This window comes from Pseudophryne corroboree, chromosome 5, assembly GCF_028390025.1.
Source record: "Pseudophryne corroboree isolate aPseCor3 chromosome 5, aPseCor3.hap2, whole genome shotgun sequence".
Taxonomy (NCBI): Eukaryota; Metazoa; Chordata; class Amphibia; order Anura; family Myobatrachidae; genus Pseudophryne; species Pseudophryne corroboree.
In genome coordinates this window covers 760,717,311-760,738,727 of record NC_086448.1, presented here as the reverse complement: position 1 = coordinate 760,738,727, position 21,417 = coordinate 760,717,311, and the positions used below count along the sequence as shown (strand labels likewise).

Here is a 21,417-nt window from a genome sequence, read left to right as displayed (position 1 = left end):
TACCTGCAATGGGAAAGAATATGCATTTAGATACATCACATGCCAAGGCATTGTCAGAGATCACTGATCCCTCGTTCCCGTCTCCTTTTATAGCTTATATCACTCAGGGCGAAACCTCTGGTACCGCTCCAGTCGCCACCACTTCAGTGTACATTAACGCTTAAAATAGGGTAATGCTAAAATGAGAGAGCATTATAATCCGGGTTACTACTCACTTAGTAAACTTCGCCTTCCACCATTGGCCGGTGAACCGCCTAGGTCTTCTGAAATACAAAAACAACAAAGTAGACATAAGTTGGGGGGGTCTGGTCCTGTGCAATGGGGCTGACTTTTTGCTTCAATAAAGTGTGTGTGTGTGTGTGTGTGTGTGTGTGTGTGTGTGTGTGTGTGTGTGTGTACACAAACACACAACTTATGGGCCCTACACACTGCGGGATCCGCCGCCGAGCTGCCCGACGGCGAATTCAGGCGACCTGGCGGCAGGGGGGGGGGGGGGGGGGGCAGTGATGGGGGGAGTGAAGTTTCTTCACTCTCCCCCATCACCCGGCTCCATAGCAGTGCAGGCAAATATGGACGAGATTGTCCATATTGGCCTGCATGCACAAGCGACGGGGCACCTGCGATGAATGAGCGCATCGTTCATCGCTGGTGCCTCCACGCTGAAAGATATGAACGGGATCTCGTTCATTAATGAACGAAATCGTTCATATCTTTCACTCATATCGCCCGGTGTGTAGGGCCTATTAGAGGTCAGTATTTATGTGATTTTACTGCTTTCTCTATTACAAATGTGACTTTCTCAGATGTTGGTAACACCGTCATGGCTTTATTCTTTTTTGTGTATGACATATAAATACATGAGAATATTATTAAGAAATGGGGTAATGCCACTTTAGCATTTACTACTGTCACAGTCACACTACTGGTGTACGCTCTGGATCATGGGGCGTCAGTATATACAGCGTTACGCTGTTACTGGGATTGCGCTGGGAGCGTACTGACATGTGTTCCAATGAACATTTGCACATAAATATACTTATGTTTGGGTTATTACACTGTGCCGGCAGAATCTGTGTCCCTGCAAGTTATCAGCTCTTTCTCATTATACTGTATATGGAGAAATACTACAGTGTTGTACTAGAAAAACACATTCATGATCCATAACTGAATAGAGCTACAGGGTCATACGTGTCTGATCTGTTACATAAGAATGTAGCTACTTACACATCGGCCGGCCTGGGATCGATGATCCATTCCCTGTTAGAGACATAATAATAATATAAAAGTTAAACCTGTATATGATGCATAAAGCAGCGCAGTACTGTAATCTACAGCAACAGAGTGACACAGCGCTACCTGACTGTGCAGGTTAAACACATGCGGGCTTACTGAAGCCGCTTATTCTCAGCAGGTTTGACCCTGAAATGTAAAACGGCACCAATATTACATGTAAATCCAGTTGTGTTTCTGTTACATTACAGGGCCAGATCTGCAGAGAGTAAATCTAGACCATGGTCTGACCTCAGCCTGTGGGAATAAACTTGCTGTATACTTATGGGAGATGACTACATGACCCAAAGAGGATCCCCCTGGACCACAGGACTTACAGAGAAATAAACTGGTAAGCAAAGGTTAATGTGAGGGAGTGTTTTGTCTGTATTATATGGCAGGCATTGTGATGTTCTCTTTATTTTAATCTGGCAATCACTGTGTAGCTGTCTGTATTATAAGGCGGGCATTGTTATGCTCCCTACAATCAGCTGGCCACACCCAGGGCCGTGTCTAGGACCAGGCGAGCTGTGCAATTGCACGGGGCACCTGCGGCCACTGTTTTAGACCAGTATTCCAATGTGGTCTGGCCATCCGCACGGTATAATGTTAAAAATGTCCCACCCAAAATGTGTAGACACTTGTGGAGGCGGCAGCCATTTTGAGAGGGACATTTAGATGGTAAAGGAGGCATGCAAGAGCTATGCCGGCGGCTGTGGGCAGCAGCATCATCATGAAACCTCTGACAACGAGCAGGTAGAGTAAGGGGCATTACTATGTGAGGCATTTAATATGGTATCAGGGGCACAATTGTGTGGGGTATAATATTGAATTGGCGGCATTACTGTGTGGGTTATAATTTGGTGCAAGGGGCTTTACTGTGTGGGACATAATATGGTGTAAGGGGCATAATATGGTGTCCGTGGCATTACTGTGTGGGGCGTAATATGGTGCAAGGGGCTTTACTGTGTGGGACATAATATGGTGTAAGGGGCATAATATGGTGTCCGTGGCATTACTGTGTGGGGCGTAATATGGTGCATGGAGCATTACTGTGTGGGGCATAATATGGTGTCAGTGGCATTACTGTGTGGGGCATAATATGGTGTCAGGTAGTCTTTTCTGTAAGGCCACGCCCCCTTTTGGAGGGAGGTACATGCATATATTTCTCTAACGTCCTAGTGGATGCTGGGGACTCCGTCAGGACCATGGGGGATAGCGGCTCCGCAGGAGACAGGGCACAAAAGCAAGCTTTTAGGATCACATGGTGCGTACTGGCTCCTCCCCCTATGACCCTTTTAGGATCACATGGTGCGTACTGGCTCCTCCCCCTATGACCCTCCTCCAAGCCTCAGTTAGGTTTTTGTGCCCGTCCGAGAAGGGTGCAATCTAGGTGGCTCTCTTAAAGAGTTGCTTAGAAAAAGTTTTTAGGTTCTTTATTTTCAGTGAGTCCTGCTGGCAACAGGCTCACTGCATCGAGGGACTTAGGGGAGAGAATTTCAACTCACCTGCGTGCAGGATGGATTGGATTCTTAGGCTACTGGACACCATTAGCTTCAGAGGGAGTCGGAACACAGGTCTCGCCCTGGGGTTCGTCCCGGAGCCGCGCCGCCGACCCCCTTGCAGATGCTGAAGATTGAAGAGGTCCGGAACCAGGCGGCAGAAGACTTTTCAGTCTTCCTCAGGTAGCGCACAGCACTGCAGCTGTGCGCCATTGTCTGTCAGCACACTTCCCACAGCGATCACGGAGGGTGCAGGGCGCGGGGGGGGGGGCGCCCTGGCAGCAATGTAGAATACCTGTATGGCGAAAAATACATCACATATAGCCCTTGAGGCTATATGGATGTATTTAACCCCTGCCAGACTTCACAATCTCCGGAGAAGAAGCCCGCCGAAAAGGGGGCGGGGCCTATTCTCCTCAGCACACAGCGCCATTTTCCCTCACAGAAAGGCTGAGGGGAAGGCTCCCAGGCTCTCCCCTGCACTGCACTACAGAAACAGGGTTAAAACAGAGAGGGGGGGCACTGATTTGGCGATATACATATATATTAAATGCTATATGGGAGGAACACTTATATAAGGGTTGTCCCTGTATAATTATAGCATTTTGGTGTGTGCTGGCAAACTCTCCCTCTGTCTCCCCAAAGGGCTAGTGGGTCCTGTCCTCTATCAGAGCATTCCCTATGTGTGTGCTGTATGTCGGTACGTGTGTGTCGACATGTATGAGGAAAATGTTGGTGAGGAGGCGGAGCAAATTGCCTGTAATGGTGATGTCACTCTCTAGGGAGTCGACACCGGAATGGATGGCTTACTTATGGAATTACGTGATAATGTCAACACGCTGCAAGTGGGTTGACGACATGAGACGGCTGGCGAACAAAATAGTACCGGTCCAGGCGTCTCAGACACCGTCAGGGGCTTGTAAAAACGCCCATTTACCTCAGTCGGTCGACATAGACCCAGACACGGACACTGATTTCAGTGTCGACGGTGAAGAAACAAACGTATTTTCCTTTAGGGCCACACGTTAAGGGCAATGAAGGAGGTGTTACATATTTCTGATACTCCAAGTACCACAAAGAAGGGTATTATATGTGAGGTGAAAAAACTACCTGTAGTTTTTCCTGAATCAGATAAATTAAATGAAGTGTGTGATGATGCGTGGGTTTCCCCCGATAGAAAATTATTGGCGGTATACCTTTTCCCGCCAGAAGTTAAGGCGCATTGGGAAACACCCCTCAGGGTGGATAAGGCGCTCACATGCTTATCAGAAAAATATCCTAAAAAGTATACACACACATGCTGGTGTTATACTGTGACCAGCGATCGCCTCAGCCTGGATGTGCAGAGCTGAGGTGGCTTGGTCGGATTCCCTGACTAAAAATATTGATACCCTTGACAGGGACAGTATTTTATTGACTATAGAGCAATTAAAGGATGCATTTCTATATATACGAGATGCGCAGAGGGATATTTGCACTCTGGCATCAAGAGTAAATGCGAGGTCCATATCTGCAAGAAGATGTTTATGGACACGACAGTGGTCAGGGGATGCAGATTCCAAACGGCACAAAGATGTATTGCCGTATAAAAGGGGAGGAGTTATTTGGGGTCGGTCCATGGGACCTGGTGGCCACGGCAACTGCTGGAAGATCCACTGTTTTTTACCCTAAGTCACATCTCTGCAGAAAAAAGACACCGTCTTTTCAGCCTCAGTCTTTTCGTCCCTATAAGATATCTGCCCAGGGATAGAGGAAAGGGAAGAAGACTGCAGCAGGCAGTCCATTCCCAGTAACAGAAGCCCTCCACCGCTTCTACTAAGTTCTCAGCATGACGCTGGGACCGTACAGGACCCCTGGATCCTACAAGTAGTATCAAAGGGGCACAGATTGGAATGTCGAGGCGTTTCCCCCCTCGCAGGTTCCTGTAGTCTGCTGTACCAATGTCCCCCTCCGACAGGGAGGCAGTATTGAAAGCAATTCACAAGCTGTATTCCCAGCAGGTGATAATAAAATTACCCCTCCTACAACAAGGAAAGGGGTATTGTTCCACACTATAGGGTGGTACTGAAGCCAGAAGGCTAGGTGAGACCGATTCTAAATCTGAAAAATTTGAACACTTACAAGGGTTCAAATCCAGATGGAGTCACTCAGAGCAGTGATAGCGAACTGGGAACAAGGGGACTATATGGTGTCCCGGGACATCAGGGATGCTTACCTCCATGTCCCAAAATTTGCTTTTCTCACCAAGGGTACCTCAGGTTCGTGGTACAGAACTGTCACTATCAGTTTCAGACGATGCCGTTGGAGTGTCCAAGGCACCCCGGGTCTTTACCAAGGTAATGACCGAAATGAGGATTCGTCTTCAAAGAAAATGGACGACCTCCTGATAAGAACAAGGTCCAGAGAACAGTTGGAGGTCGGAGTAGCACTATCTCAAGTAGTTCTACGACAGCACGGGTGGATTCTAAATATTCCAAAACCGCAGTTGTTCCGACGACACGTCTGCTGGTCCTAGGGATGATTCTGGACACAGTCCAGGAAAAGGGTGTTTCTCCCAGAGGAGAAAGCCAGGGAGTTATCCGAGCTAATCGGGATCCTCCTAAAACCAGGAAAAGTGTCAGTGCATCATTGCACAAGAGTCCTGGTAAAAAATGGTGGCTTATTACGAAGCGCTTCCATTCGGCAGATTTCACGCAAGAACTCTTCAGTGGGATCTGCTGGACAAATGGTCCGGATCGCATCGTCAGATGCATCAGCGGATAACCCTATATCCAAGGACAAGGGTGTCTCTCCTGTGGTGATTACAGAGTGCTCATCTTCTAGAGGGCCGCAGATTCGGCATTCAGGATTGGATGCTGGTAACCACGGAGGCCAGCCTGAGAGGCTGGGGAGCAGTCACACAGGGAAAAAATTTCCAGGGAGTGTGATCAAGTCTGGAGAATTCTCTCCACATAAATATACTGGAGCTAAGAGCAAATTTGTAATGCTATAAGCTTAGCAAGGCCTCTGCTTCAAGGTCAGCCGGTATTGATCCAGTGGGATAACATCACGGCAGTCGCCCACGTAAACAGATAGGGCGGCACAAGAAGCAGGAGGGCAGTGGTCAAAACTGCACGGATTTTTCGCTAGACGGAAAATCATGTGATAGCACTGTCAGCAGTGTTCATTCCGGGAGTGGACGACTGGGAAGCAGACTTCCTCAGCAGGCACGACCTCCACCCGGGAGAGTGGGAACTTCATCGGGAAGTTTTCCGCATGATTGTGAACCGTTGGGAAAGACCAAAGGTGGAAATGATGGCGTCCCGCCCGAACAAAAAACGGGACAGGTATTGCGCCAGGTCACGAGACCTTCAGGCGATAGCTGTGGACGTCCTGGTAACACCGTGGGTGTAACAGTCGGTGTATGTGTTCCCTCTTCTGCTTCTCATAACCAAGGTATTGAGAATTATAAGACGTAGAGGAGTAAGAACTATACTCGTGGCTCCGGATTGGCCAAGAGGGACTTGGTACCCGGAACTTCAAGAGATGCTCACAGAGGACTAATGGCCTCGGGAGCTAAGATGGGATTTGCTTTCAGCAAGAACCATGTCTGTTCCAAGAGGAACCGTGGCATCTGCCTCTAAGAAAGGACCTGCTCCAGCAGGGACCTTGTCTGTTCCAAGACTTACCGCGACTGCGTTTGACGGCATGGCGGTTGAACGCCGGATCCTAAGGGAAAAGGCATTCCGGAAGAGGTCATACCTACCCTGGTCAAAGCCAGGAAGGAGGTGACCGCACAACGTTATCACCACATGTGGTGAAAATATGTTGCGTGGGTGAGGCCAGGAAGGCCCCACGAAAAAATTTCAACTAGGTCGATTTCTGCACTTCCTGAAAACAGGAGTGTCTATGAGCCTCAAATTGGGGTCCATTAAGGTTCAAGTTTCGGCCCTGTAGATTTTCTTCCAGAAAAAAATTGGCTTCAATTCCTGAAGTCCAGACGTTTGTCAAGGGAGTATTGCATATACAGCCAATTGTGTGCCTCCAGTGGCACCGTGGGATCTCAACGTAGTGTTGGGATTCCTCAAATCATATTGGTTTGAACCGATCAAATCTGTGGATTTGAAATATCTCACATGGAAAGGGACCATGTTGTGGCCCTGGCCTCGGCCAGGCGATTGTCAGAATTGGGGGCTTTGTCTTAAAAAAAAAAAAAAAAAAAAGCTCATATTTGTTTTTCCATTCGGACAGGGCAGAACTGCGGACTCGTCCCCAGTTTCTTCCTAAGGTGGTGTCAGCGTTTCGCCTGAAACAACATATTGGGGTGCCTGCGGCTACTAGGGACTTGGAGGACTCCAAGTTGCTAGACGTTGTCGGGGCCCTAAAAATAGATATATATATATATATATATATATATATATATATTTCCAGGACGGCTGGAGTCAGAAAGTCTGACTTGCTGTTTATATTGTATGCACCCCAAAAGATGGGTGCTCCTGCTTCTAAGCAGACTATTGCTCGTTGGATTTGTAGTACAATTCAGCTTGCACAGTCTGTGGCAGGCCTGCCACAGACAAAATCTGTCAATGCCCATTCCACAAGGAAGGTGGGCTCATCTTGGGCGGATGCCCGAGGGGGTCTCGGCTTTAAAAATTTGGCCGAGCAGCTACGTGGTCAGGGGGGAACACGTTTGTAAAATTCTACAAATTTGATACCCTGGCTGAGGAGGACCTGGAGTTCTCTCATTCGGTGCTGCAGAGTCACCCGCACTCTCCCGCCCGTTTGGGAGCTTTGGTATAATCCCCATGGTCCTGACGGAGTCCCCAGCATCCACTAGGACGTTAGAGAAAATAAGATTTTACTTACCGATAAATCTATTTCTCGTAGTCCGTAGTGGATGCTGGGCGCCCATCCCAAGTGCGGATTGTCTGCATTACTTGTACATAGTTATTGTTACAAAAATCGGGTTATTATTGTTGTGAGCCATCTTTTTTAGAGGCTACTTCATTGTTATCATACTGTTAACTGGGTTCAGATCACAAGTTGTACGGTGTGATTGGTGTGGCTGGTTTGGGTCTTACCCGGGATTCAAGATCCTTCCTTATTGTGTACGCTCGTCCGGGCACAGTACCTAACTGAGGCTTGGAGGAGGGTCATAGGGGGAGGAGCCAGTACGCACCATGTGATCCTAAAAGGGTCATAGGGGGAGGAGCCAGTACGCACCATGTGATCCTAAAAGCTTGCTTTTGTGCCCTGTCTCCTGCGGAGCCGCTATCCCCCATGGTCCTGACGGAGTCCCCAGCATCCACTACGGACTACGAGAAATAGATTTATCGGTAAGTAAAATCTTATTTTTACTTTTGCAATGTCTATGGGGCGTGCCACATTTTTTAAAATGTTATTTTGTTTAGTGTTGGCAATGGGGGCCAAATTGCCTAGAAACAGCCCTGGCCACATCTCCCATCAGTGGGCCCTAGCATTGCATCCCCCCTGAGGGCCCATCATACCCCAGTCACACTGCCAGTATGTTACGTTGTTACACAGCATGCACAATTTATTTGTTTTTTATTATAGGTCACCTAACAATATTATATCAGAATAATCATGGCTAGATCTGGGCTCATAATAACTGTGGTTCTACCAGACATAAATTAAGTTTTTAAAAGAATAATTACCAATAATCCTCCTCCACTAGGTCCGACACCTCTGAAAAATAAATTGAGCAATTTAGAGTGTTTTGTTTTTAAATATTTGCATGTAATAAAACCTATTTAGCGCTGTTGTGAGTGTAAAAGCCGCATAACCTACCTGGTAGTGGCGCCAGTATGGGCTGTAGAGGGAAAAAACAAGGCTAATCAGACAATATGAACCTGTAAACGTGTGTGATACATTTCACAATTCCTGTATGTGTGTGTATATAGATAGAATATTTTTTTTTTTAAATAACTTACAATGTGCTTCCAGGCTTTAAAGCTCTTTCGCTTGGTCTTACTGAATATCCTACAAGCAGAAAATACAGAATATTTTGGAACACAGAAGCTCACCACACACATTACATACAGAGCCGGATTAAGGGGGGTGCCCCGGGGGTCAGTACCCCGGGCCCCCCTGTTTTAAGGCCCCCCCCGGCCGAAGCTCTGCACCGATCTACAGGTTGCCGGGGCAGGAGGGATCCACGCTGTGCATGCGGCTTCCTCCCCCCTCCTCTCGGGCAGCACGGTCGGGGACTGAGTCAAGCAATCTCCAGCCTTCGCTGCTGCCAGGAGAGATGCTGCTGGCGGAAGAGGCTGGAGATTGCTTGACTCAGTCCCCGACCGTGCTGCCCGAGAGGAGGGGGGAGGAAGCCGCATGCACAGCCGCACTCCTCCCCCGGCAGCGTGGATCCCTCATACCCCGGCAGCCTGGTGTCTTCTCTTCTCCCCCTGCTGCAGCGCGGCTCCCGTTGCCTGTGACCGCGGGAGGTGAGAAGCGAGGGGGGGGGGGTAACTGTGGGGGCTGGTGGTCCACTGGGGGCCCTGCTGTCTTTGGTGCCCCGGGCCCCCCGAGGGCTTAATCCGGCCCTGATTACATATCACATATACGGGTGCCCGGAGGATGGTGTTATGGCTGATTGGGATGTACAATTCCAGCACTGCAATCCCTGGGTAATGAGGGACTGAGATTGCAGTGACATCTGCCATTACACAGGGATACAGATGAGAAGTAGAAAACATCACTGACACTCTTTGATCAATGATCGCAAGGTAGAACTCGTCAATCTCCTTGAACGCCTACAGATTGAAAGAAAAAAAAAGTTTAGCATTTTGTAACTAAAACTAAACCTATCCAGAGAGAAAACTGCGTGTTACTGATTTGTGTATATGTGATATTTTGCCCTGATTTTTGTGATACTGTATCCCAGGAGAAAATGGGTTTCCCTACCTGGGATACAGTGCATAATGGACCAGCCAATTGATTTATTAACTTCTAGTTTTTCTATTGTTATTGAAGAATGATAGCAGGGAAAGTTCTTCAGGGAGAGAATGGAAAGTATAGACCTATATGAGAAGAAGTCTGGAGATAACAGAAAATAGTTTAGGACAGGATAAATTTAAAAAATGAGAGACGTGTAATAAAACCTACCTCCATCATCAACTCGTACTGAGAAGTGAGGATTCTACAGCAGCCGCTCGGAATACTGTGTCTGTGATGTCATGTGTCTGTGACATCATCAGCTGCTGTAGAAGCTCCTGAGACATGATTACAGTGTGATCCTAGTAGTCAGTTGGTGGGGGGATAAATGGGGTCGGTGGCACATGTAGGCATTTTTCTAAACTAAAGATCAGTTGGTAGAAAAAGCAATAAAATATTTGTCAGTTTGTTGCAGGGTCATTGTCACATCTTTGCAACTATTGGGGAAATTGGCCTATAAATCACAGTCTCCCATACATATCTATGTGGTTTCCCCAGATGTACTGTTGTGCACTCTGCATGCTGTATCCCATTTATATGTACGTTCCCCAATGACACACTATGGGGCAGATGTACTAAGCGTGGATAAAGTAGAGAGAGATAAAGTACCAGCCAGTCAGCTCCTAACTGCCATGTTACATGCTGGGTGGCTGGTACTTTATCTCTCTCGCTCTACTTTATCTCTTCTCAAGACTTAATACATCTGCCCCTATAATCGTTACATAAGCTGTAAGCATAGGAAGCTCTAACGCATATCCCTAATATGTATTACATTGGGGATTATCCATGTGGGGGGGGGGGGGGGGCTGATGTAATTAAACATTTTGATAATTAGTGTGTTTCTAGTTTTGTTTTCCATCATGTAAGTTGCACCTACAGATCTCCGCATTCATGTATGTGAGTACATGGTGGTACTTATAGTTCTCCAAGTGGCAGCATGCCATGGCAACAATGGATATGCTGATGCTTGTAGTACTAGAAGTGCCAGCTTGCCCATTATTTGTACAGATACTGAACATTGGGCCTGATTCCTAGCTGTACGCTCATGCATTAGCCGCTGCCATCCCGTATACAGGAAAAATACGCAGATGTCTCAGCCAGCAGTATTTGTACTGAGAAATAGCCGACCGCGTCACATTGTACCATGTGCACTGCGTCACTGCTGCACAGTACCTGCCACATTATTATGTAGTGTTTTGGGAATTTAATGAATCTGTTCTTCATACTGGGAAATGTTTTCGGGCTTACATACCGTGTCCAATTCCTCTCCTCTCAGACGTCCCGTATGCCGGCTGCTAAGGAGGCCCTCGCCATCCGGTATGCTGCCCTTGGAGAGGACACCAATGCAGAACTGAGAGTGGAGACCAGAGCGAAGCTGGAGGTGCATCTGCGAAATCTGGAGGCGTAAGGGGTATCGAGCCCCCATTATATCCTAGGTGTGTGGGCTGTGATGGCTCCTTTCTATTGTCTGATATTTCTGTGAGGGCAATAATCAGTCACTACATTATCTGAGACGCGCTACATCTACCACAGCGCAGAGTTTAGTGAATACGGCCCATGTCTCTCATTATGCAGCTCTGTTCCTGTATTGTACAGGGCTATACAGTGTCTGGCGCTATACAGCGCAGAGTTTAGTGAATACGGCCCATGTCTCTGTCACAATGAAGCTCTGTTCCTGTATTGTACAGGGCTTATACAGTGTCTGGTGCTATACAGCGCAGAGTTTAGTGAATACGACCCATGTCTCTCATTATGCAGCTCCGTTCCTGTATTGTACAGGGCTTATACAGTGAAATGGTGCTATACAGGGCAGAGTTTAGTGAATAGGACCCGTGTTACTGTCGCAGGGCTCTACAGTGTCTGGCGCTATACAGCGCAGAGTTTAGTGGCCCATGTCTCTGTCACAAGCTGTGGTCCTGTATTGTACAGGGCTGCACAGTGCCTGGTGCTATACAGCGCAGAGTTTAGTGGCCCATGTCTCTGTCACAAGCTGTGGTCCTGTATTGTACAGGGCTGCACAGTGCCTGGTGCTATACAGCGCAGAGTTTAGTGGCCCATGTCTCTGTCAGAAGCTGTGGTCCTGTATTGTACAGGGCTGCACAGTGCCTGGTGCTATACAGCGCAGAGTTTAGTGGCCCATGTCTCTGTCACAAGCTGTGGTCCTGTATTGTACAGGGCTCTACAGTGTCTGGCGCTATACAGCGCAGAGTTTAGTGGCCCATGTCTCTGTCACAAGCTGTGGTCCTGTATTGTACAGGGCTGCACAGTGCCTGGTGCTATAAAGCGCAGAGTTTAGTGGCCCATGTCTCTGTCACAAGCTGTGGTCCTGTATTGTACAGGGCTGCACAGTGCCTGGTGCTATACAGCGCAGAGTTTAGTGGCCCATGTCTCTGTCACAAGCTGTGGTCCTGTATTGTACAGGGCTGCACAGTGCCTGGTGCTATACAGCGCAGAGTTTAGTGGCCCATGTCTCTGTCACAAGCTGTGGTCCTGTATTGTACAGGGCTGCACAGTGCCTGGTGCTATACAGCGCAGAGTTTAGTGGCCCATGTCTCTGTCACAAGCTGTGGTCCTGTATTGTACAGGGCTGCACAGTGCCTGGTGCTATACAGCGCAGAGTTTAGTGGCCCATGTCTCTGTCACAAGCTGTGGTCCTGTATTGTACAGGGCTCTACAGTGTCTGGCGCTATACAGCGCAGAGTTTAGTGGCCCATGTCTCTGTCACAAGCTGTGGTCCTGTATTGTACAGGGCTGCACAGTGCCTGGTGCTATAAAGCGCAGAGTTTAGTGGCCCATGTCTCTGTCACAAGCTGTGGTCCTGTATTGTACAGGGCTGCACAGTGCCTGGTGCTATACAGCGCAGAGTTTAGTGGCCCATGTCTCTGTCACAAGCTGTGGTCCTGTATTGTACAGGGCTGCACAGTGCCTGGTGCTATACAGCGCAGAGTTTAGTGGCCCATGTCTCTGTCACAAGCTGTGGTCCTGTATTGTACAGGGCTCTACAGTGTCTGGCGCTATACAGCGCAGAGTTTAGTGGCCCATGTCTCTGTCACAAGCTGTGGTCCTGTATTGTACAGGGCTGCACAGTGCCTGGTGCTATAAAGCGCAGAGTTTAGTGGCCCATGTCTCTGTCACAAGCTGTGGTCCTGTATTGTACAGGGCTGCACAGTGCCTGGTGCTATACAGCGCAGAGTTTAGTGGCCCATGTCTCTGTCACAAGCTGTGGTCCTGTATTGTACAGGGCTCTACAGTGTCTGGCGCTATACAGCGCAGAGTTTAGTGGCCCATGTCTCTGTCACAAGCTGTGGTCCTGTATTGTACAGGGCTGCACAGTGCCTGGTGCTATACAGCGCAGAGTTTAGTGGCCCATGTCTCTGTCACAAGCTGTGGTCCTGTATTGTACAGGGCTGCACAGTGCCTGGTGCTATACAGCGCAGAGTTTAGTGGCCCATGTCTCTGTCACAAGCTGTGGTCCTGTATTGTACAGGGCTCTACAGTGTCTGGCGCTATACAGCGCAGAGTTTAGTGGCCCATGTCTCTGTCACAAGCTGTGGTTCTGTATTGTATAGGGCTGCACAGTGCCTGGTGCTATAAAGCGCAGAGTTTAGTGGCCCATGTCTCTGTCACAAGCTGTGGTCCTGTATTGTACAGGGCTGCACAGTGCCTGGTGCTATACAGCGCAGAGTTTAGTGGCCCATGTCTCTGTCACAAGCTGTGGTCCTGTATTGTACAGGGCTGCACAGTGTCTGGCGCTATACAGCGCAGAGTTTAGTGGCCCATGTCTCTGTCACAAGCTGTGGTCCTGTATTGTACAGGGCTGCACAGTGTCTGGCGCTATACAGGGCAGAGTTTAGTGGCCCATGTCTCTGTCACAAGCTGTGGTCCTGTATTGTACAGGGCTGCACAGTGCCTGGTGCTATACAGCGCAGAGTTTATTGAATAAAGCCCATGTCACTGTTGCAGGGTTATACAGTGTCTCGCGCTGTATAGCGCAGAGTTTAGTGAATAAGGGCCCATGTCACAGGGCTATTCAGTGCCTGGTGCTATAACCAGAAACCTGGTCTTGTGCTGAACGCTTTTTCCTCTCCCTAGATGAAGAGAATTGGTGGCACTGGGAAAGCTCTCGCCAGAGCAGACAAATATCAATATAATAGGTCATTTCTGTCACCTGTTTCCAGATGCTGGAGTCTATATAATGTACAGATATTGTTACCCTCCGGGTAAATTTGCAGTTAATCTCCTGCACTGCACAGATTTTAGAAAATGCTTCTCGCCAGAAGTAATGTCAGTGTGGCAGATGTTATATTCAGTTCCTACCTACCCATCTTCTCTGTGACATTAAGTCACATCTGTTTTATGGTTGTTACAAACGGTTATGTATTTAATACTTCAGTTTTGTATTTTATTTGTAATGTGTGACCCCTTACCGCGCTGGTTATGCATTTGGCTCCGCCCCCTTACCACACTTGTTATGCATTTGGCTCCACCCATTCCATAGCTGGTTATACATTTGGCTCCGCCCCCTGTGTTGGTTATGCATTTGCCTCCGCCCCCTTCCTCACCGGTTAGGGAGATGCTCTGTAGTAATGCAGTCTTGTACTATCTCTGCTGTCAGTGAGGTCAGAACTTACTATCCATCCGAAGATTCCACGCTGTTGGCGGTTTCCAAAAAGCAGAACTTAGAAGAAGTGGAACGGGAGGAAGAGCTCCTCTTCTAAATCTATCCTCGATGCTGCTGCTCACCTCATCTTCTATGTTCTGATATGAGAGCTCCTTCAACTCCCTCACTGACTTCCCTTCCCCTACAGAATGTCACAACTGAGGGCTGGTGCTGACCAGGGGGAAGCCACAGTTGTAGGGGCTGAGGTATATGTGTACCTGGGAGGCAGTACAGGGTTCTTAGACATGCAGGGATCCTTTAGAACAAATGCCCGAAGGCGTGACCAAGACAACGAAGGAAAGTTCAAAGGTTTATTAAACACAGTTCAGAGGAATACTGATTACTTGGTACAGGTAACAGGAATCACAGTTCAGAGAAATACTTGGGATCGATGACGGAACACCGATGGTGACTTGGAATCTATGACGGAACACCGATGGTTACTTTGGGATCGATGGCGGAACACCGATGGTTACTGGAGATCGATGGCGGAACACCGATGGAGACTTGGGATCGATGGCGGAACACCGATGGAGACTTGGGATCGATGGCGGAACACCGATGGAGACTTGGGATCGATGGCGGAACACCGATGGTTACTGGCAGGGCAGAGCACTGCTGGAAGCTGGTGTCAGGTAACTGCCAGTCACAGGGAGCAATGTAGACACTGCAGAGTCAGGCTGTACTGCAGAGAAAGTCCATGGAAGAACTGCACACTGGAATCACTGTAGACAATTGAAGCACTGACATCTTTCCACCCCAGGAACAAGATATTTATACCAGCTGGGAAACAGGGATTGGCTGGCTGATTAAGCAGAGTCTAGAGTGCAGCTGCTGGGTAATTAGGTAGAAACCAGAGTGCAGCTGATTGGCTGAAAAGTAACATGTGATGAAAACAAACATGGCTGCGCCCATGTTTGAACTTGGAGGGAAAGACTGTTTGTAACTTGCATGTGAGCTTTAACCATGAAGCTGCCAGAATCACAGTAAAGAGTTTAGAGACAATGAGATGCAGCGTGCTGCATGCAGACAGTGCAGATGGAATCCAGGCTTGGAACACTGGGACAGTCTCAGGAGGCATTTGGAAGGTAAATACTGATAAGGAATTACCTGGATCGTGACAGCACCCCCTCCTTTAGGAGTGGCCCCAGGACACTTCTTATAAATTTTTTACCTGAACAAACGGAAGGATCTAGATTGAATCCTGATGAACTTGAACTGGCTGGAACCAGATGAGACTGTACTGGACCTATGGACGAGACCAGATTGAGTCCAGACAAACTTGAACCGGCTGAGACCGGCGGAGACTTTGGGCCGACGGATAGGACAGGATTGAGTTTGGAGACCGTTGAATCAGCTGGAACTGAAGTAGTCTTTGGACCTACGGATGGAACCGGATTGGGTCCAGAAAAGCTTGAACCGGCTGGGACCGGAGGAGTCTTTGGATTGACATTCGAATCAGCTGGAACTGAAGGAGTCTGAATCCGGTTAGAACCGGAATGAGTGGTATCTGAGTGTTCAGTTAGACCATCCTGGACATGGTCCATGCTGGATGCCAACAGGGTGGTGCTCTCTGAAGACGGCAAACAGGAGTTCATAACTGCATCTGTAGCACAAAAATTTCCATCTGGGAACTTGGCTCTGGATACTTCCCTTGGGGCTGAAACTTTGGTGACCCCTCCTGGGGTTGACGAATCAGACACCTCTCTCAGGGTTGTTTTCTCCAGCACCCCTCCTGGGGTTGACAGATCAGAAACTCCTTTTTGAGAAGACTCATATGCCCCTACTAGAGCTTGAACATTGGATACCCCTCCTGGGGTTGCAGAAACAGACGCCCCTTCTTGGGCTGCAGAAACAGATGCCTCATCTTGGGCTGTAGACACAGACGCCCCTTCTTGGGCTGTAGACACAGACGCCCTTCCTTGGGCTGAGGAAAGTTCGGACACTAGGATCTGGTACAGTACCAGATATTTACCGACTGTTTGTGTCCCCTGACATAGCCGGAGGATATCAGAGGAGGCAGAGGTCACACGACCTGGTTCATCAAACATGCGCCTGAAGGTTGCCACAAAATCTGTGTATGAAGAGAGCAGGACATCAGACTTCTCCCATAGAGGTGATGCCCAATCGAGGGCGGAGCCACTGAGGAGGGAGATGATGTAAGCAACCTTGGTGCGGTCAGTTGGGAAACTGCCAGGCTGTAACTCGAAATATATCTCACACTGATTTAGGAAACCCCGACAGGCTTTTGGGGAACCATCAAACTTGGCAGGTGTCGGTAAATGGAGACAAAGAGCAGAAACAGGAATGGTGGGTGGGGATACCACCAAAGGTACTGCAGTCGGCACACTGGACGCCCCTGAACCACGGAGGGATACTTGTATTCCATCCAGCCGAGAGGAGAGATCCTGGAGACAGCGAATCACATGGCCCTGTGCAGTCTCCTGACGTTCAAGGCAGGCTGCAAGTTCTTGCATCGGCCTGGTCGCTTGGACCTGGTCTCCAGACGGATCCATGTGGTCAGTGCTTACTGTCACAACTGAGGGCTGGTGCTGACCAGGGGGAAGCCACAGTTGTAGGGGCTGAGGTATATGTGTACCTGGGAGGCAGTACAGGGTTCTTAGACATGCAGGGAACCTTTAGAACAAATGCCCGAAGGCGTGACCAAGACAACGAAGGAAAGTTCAAAGGTTTATTAAACACAGTTCAGAGGAATACTGATTACTTGGTACAGGTAACAGGAATCACAGTTCAGAGAAATACTTGGGATCGATGACGGAACACCGATGGTGACTTGGAATCTATGACGGAACACCGATGGTTACTTTGGGATCGATGGCGGAACACCGATGGTTACTGGAGATCGATGGCGGAACACCGATGGAGACTTGGGATCGATGGCGGAACACCGATGGAGACTTGGGATCGATGGCGGAACACCGATGGAGACTTGGGATCGATGGCGGAACACCGATGGTTACTGGCAGGGCAGAGCACTGCTGGAAGCTGGTGTCAGGTAACTGCCAGTCACAGGGAGCAATGTAGACACTGCAGAGTCAGGCTGTACTGCAGAGAAAGTCCATGGAAGAACTGCACACTGGAATCACTGTAGACAATTGAAGCACTGACATCTTTCCACCCCAGGAACAAGATATTTATACCAGCTGGGAAACAGGGATTGGCTGGCTGATTAAGCAGAGTCTAGAGTGCAGCTGCTGGGTAATTAGGTAGAAACCAGAGTGCAGCTGATTGGCTGAAAAGTAACATGTGATGAAAACAAACATGGCTGCGCCCATGTTTGAACTTGGAGGGAAAGACTGTTTGTAACTTGCATGTGAGCTTTAACCATGAAGCTGCCAGAATCACAGTAAAGAGTTTAGAGACCATGAGATGCAGCGTGCTGCATGCAGACAGTGCAGATGGAATCCAGGCTTGGAACACTGGGACAGTCTCAGGAGGCATTTGGAAGGTAAATACTGATAAGGAATTACCTGGATCGTGACACAGAATACAGTATAAGATCCTCACCCTAACATTCAAAGTCCTCACTACTCCCATCTCCTGCATATCTGAGCTCATCTCAGTCCACACTCCCTCTCACCCTCTACATTGCTCCTCTGAGTGTCACCTTGCCTCCTCACTGATTACCTCCTCCCACTCCTGGAGCTCACTTCCCCCACCCTATCCGGATGTCTGCCAGCCTGCAGGGATTCACGTGTGTCCTGATAAATGCACCTGTTCATTAAAGCCCACCAGTCTCCCCTCAGACTTATCTCACATCCGCTGTATGTCCACCCTTCTCATCTGTTTAATTCAACTCCCAGTTTTATCCCATGTGCCCTTAGATTGTAAGCTCTCACGAGCAGGACCCTCCACCCTCTTGGTTCTCCCGCTGCACTCCGTCAGGCGATTCTGGTCCTTTCTGTCCGCCCTTCCCTGGCACACGATCATTTACTGTTACGTTTCATTTTATTTAATTCATGACCGTATAATTTGTCTCTGTACTGTCTACTTCGGTTTATATTGTATGGTTTATTACCCTATTCCAATTCTCCACGTACGGTGCTAGACACTTGGTGGCACCATATAAATACATTCTCAAATCTACAGACCACGCTGTGTAAGTTGTGTTTCTTTCCAGAAGAGCCAGAAGAAGTTGTGGAAACTCCAAAGAAGACAAATATTAAAGAAGAACCATTGGACCCATATGAGTAAGAGCCTTCAACAAGCACAGCTGAGGTCAGCCTCCAAACACATATAAATGTGGCCTCCATTTGTTTGTCCGCAGCTTAAGCTGGGTACGCACTGGAGCGGTATTGGCCTGATATGTTTCCAGCAGAATCGGATCAGATAGTTCACTGTGTACGGCCAATATGCGCGCTCCTGCAGTTGCATGCGATATTGCTCGATCAGCCGTGCTGCAAGGCCAACCGGATGATATGGCATGTGGCGCCGTGCAGTGTAATGAAGTATGGAATGAAAGTTCGTTCCGTCCTACCGCGATTGTAAGTCGGCCGCCATATCCGGCTACATATGGCGCCAGTGTGTACCCCCAGCTGTAGTCCTCGGGTTATTTCCAGGCTCTACGTAGCAGGTTTGTGCACTCAGATTGCTGTGGTGGGATGGCAGCCGAACTCGGATGTTTTTTTAAAGGGGCATCACTTACAAGGCATGGTTTTGCCTTGTAAGTGATTGCCCCTTTAAAAAAATTCAGAGTTCAGTCGCCATCCCGCACAGCTGTTGGACTCGAGCGTCATTACATCCCGCAACTGATGTCTGTTGTCTGTCCTTACAGCCTTCCAAGAAGAAGAAGAAGATAGAGAAGATTAATCAGGATGAAGAGGAGGACTGAGCACTTTTCCTTTATGAACTGATGACCCTTTTGCTTGGTTTTACAGCACTTTTCCATATGTGTGGAAAGGTGCCTTTATATTAGTATGACGTTCTGTCCATATCCAGAAAGCAGAAATCAGCAATTGATTTTTGTAATAAGCCAATGACGGTTGTCTTGTACGATGGAGACTTAGCCGCTGACTGTGTGTATACATTGGTTACACTTTCCTATCCAAATACACTGTTGTAACCATAATCATTGTGGTGTCGTTCATTTACAGATTGCATTCCATGCCAGTTTCCAGCTGGATAGATACAATATAAAGTACAAATACCTCTGCAATTGAATGTTTCTTTTTTGTAAGAATTCTCTTTTATAGATGGAGATCAGTGTGTATCACATCTTTGTGTAACTGGTGGAATGTGTACAGATGATGTGCGCTATGGGGGGGGGGGGGGGGGGGGGAACTGTGAGCTTGGTACGTGTCACCCATCTATATTACCTGCATGTGACTCTGTGTAATCATTTACATATATGTAGTGCATGGGATTTACTCAGTGTTACCGTTTAGTGTTGCCATTCACAATATCAACAATGTTGACGGTTGTGGTGTTGACATTGAACGTGTCGGCATGTTCATAATGTTGTCATATGCACAATGTCAATCTGAAATATTGACATTCTGCATAGAACGGAAGGTTAGGGTTAGGCTACAGGAGGGGAGGGTTAGGATGAGGTTGGGCACTGGGAGGAGGGTTAAGGGCCCTACACACTTGGCGACCTGTGGCCGATGTGCCCGACGGCTGATATGGCAGACAGGTGACCTGGTGCAGGTGACGAGGAGAGTGGAAGTTTGTTGTTTTTTGTTTGTTTTTTCACTCCCCACGTCACCCGGACCCATTCCATATCGACCTGCATGTTCAAACGACGGGAGAACAACAATGACTTGGAAATCAACCACATAGTCATAAGACTTAAGAAAGAATTTACTCATACTCTATATATTCACCACAGAGACCGAATATGTCTGATACATTGATTTTATCTATAACAAGGGGATGACTAACACCGATTTATCTTTAGTCACATGATACATAGGTTTCTTTACCCCTTCTGTTTTATGAGAGAGAATTAAAAGTTATGTTTAAACTTTTAATACAAATATTCATATTGAAATTACAAATACAAATGACAAAAGAGTGCTCCAAAAAAGCGATAGTCTTTTTGGCAAATGCCAACATTTAGGTATAAATGTACTGAGTTCATGATTCTTAGAGCACCTCCAGCCCCATAATACGGTAACACTATTAGGAAGAGCTTATGCTAGCGGCTGTTTATTTATTTTTTTATTTATTTTATCCACCAAAATAAAATGAAACATTTTGTTTGGTGTAGGTTAAGAAATATTACTGTACGACTGCCCCATTGGTCACAAGCTACAATGCCACAATTCCACACCACAGACTTACAAAAACAGAAAGAAACAGATAGTTATAGAGATGCACATGTACCAAAATAATAAAAATAAAAAATTCATCAACACTTTGGTCCTGATTCAGAGCGGGTCTGGTTCATGGGGTCGTCAATCACTAGGTCGACCACTATTGGTCGACAGTAACTAGGTCGACACCTGAAATAGGTCAACATGACAAAAGGCCGACATGAGTTTGTTTGTTTTTGGGGGGGGGGGTTGTTTTTTGTGTTATTTTCTCTGTAAAGTGACCGGTAACCCTAGTTAGTACACAGTGTCCCCTCACATGGCTCGCTTTGCTTGCCATGCTTCGGGCAAGGTGCCTCGCTCTGCTACCGCTGCACTCACTCGGCACAGCTTGCCGTTCCCAATTGTAGTCCAAGTGGATCGTAAAGTATGAAAAAGCAGAAACATATTTTTTTTGTGAAACTCGTGTCGACCTAGAGATCGGATACCATTCAGAGCAGGACGCTGCTGAGTGCCCTCTAGTGTCTGTTTCAGGAATCGCAGTTATAATGATATGCATACAGTAGTCTAAAGGTCCGTACACACTGGGCGATGATGTGAACATCGCTGGCGAGGAAATAGCTCAGTGCATACACACTGAGCGATTTTCACTGTGCCCAGCGATGCTCACTGGGGCTGAACCACTTTCCACAGTAGGAGACTGTGGAAAGTGCTTCACTCAGCAGTTCAAACAGCCCGACGGACGGCGGTGGCCAGCGATGATGTGGGAGCGCGTATCAGCGCT

At 48.0% G+C, this 21,417-nt stretch overlaps 1 long non-coding RNA gene across 1 annotated transcript; it reads left to right on the top strand.

The window, feature by feature from the left end:
- The first annotated feature begins 16,965 nt into the window (after positions 1-16,965).
- Positions 16,966-19,542, top strand: LOC134928461 (uncharacterized). Its single transcript, XR_010177933.1, has 3 exons — positions 16,966-17,830; positions 18,503-18,600; positions 19,157-19,542. It is a non-coding gene; the product is annotated as an uncharacterized LOC134928461 (long non-coding RNA).
- The last annotated feature ends 1,875 nt before the right edge of the window (positions 19,543-21,417 follow it).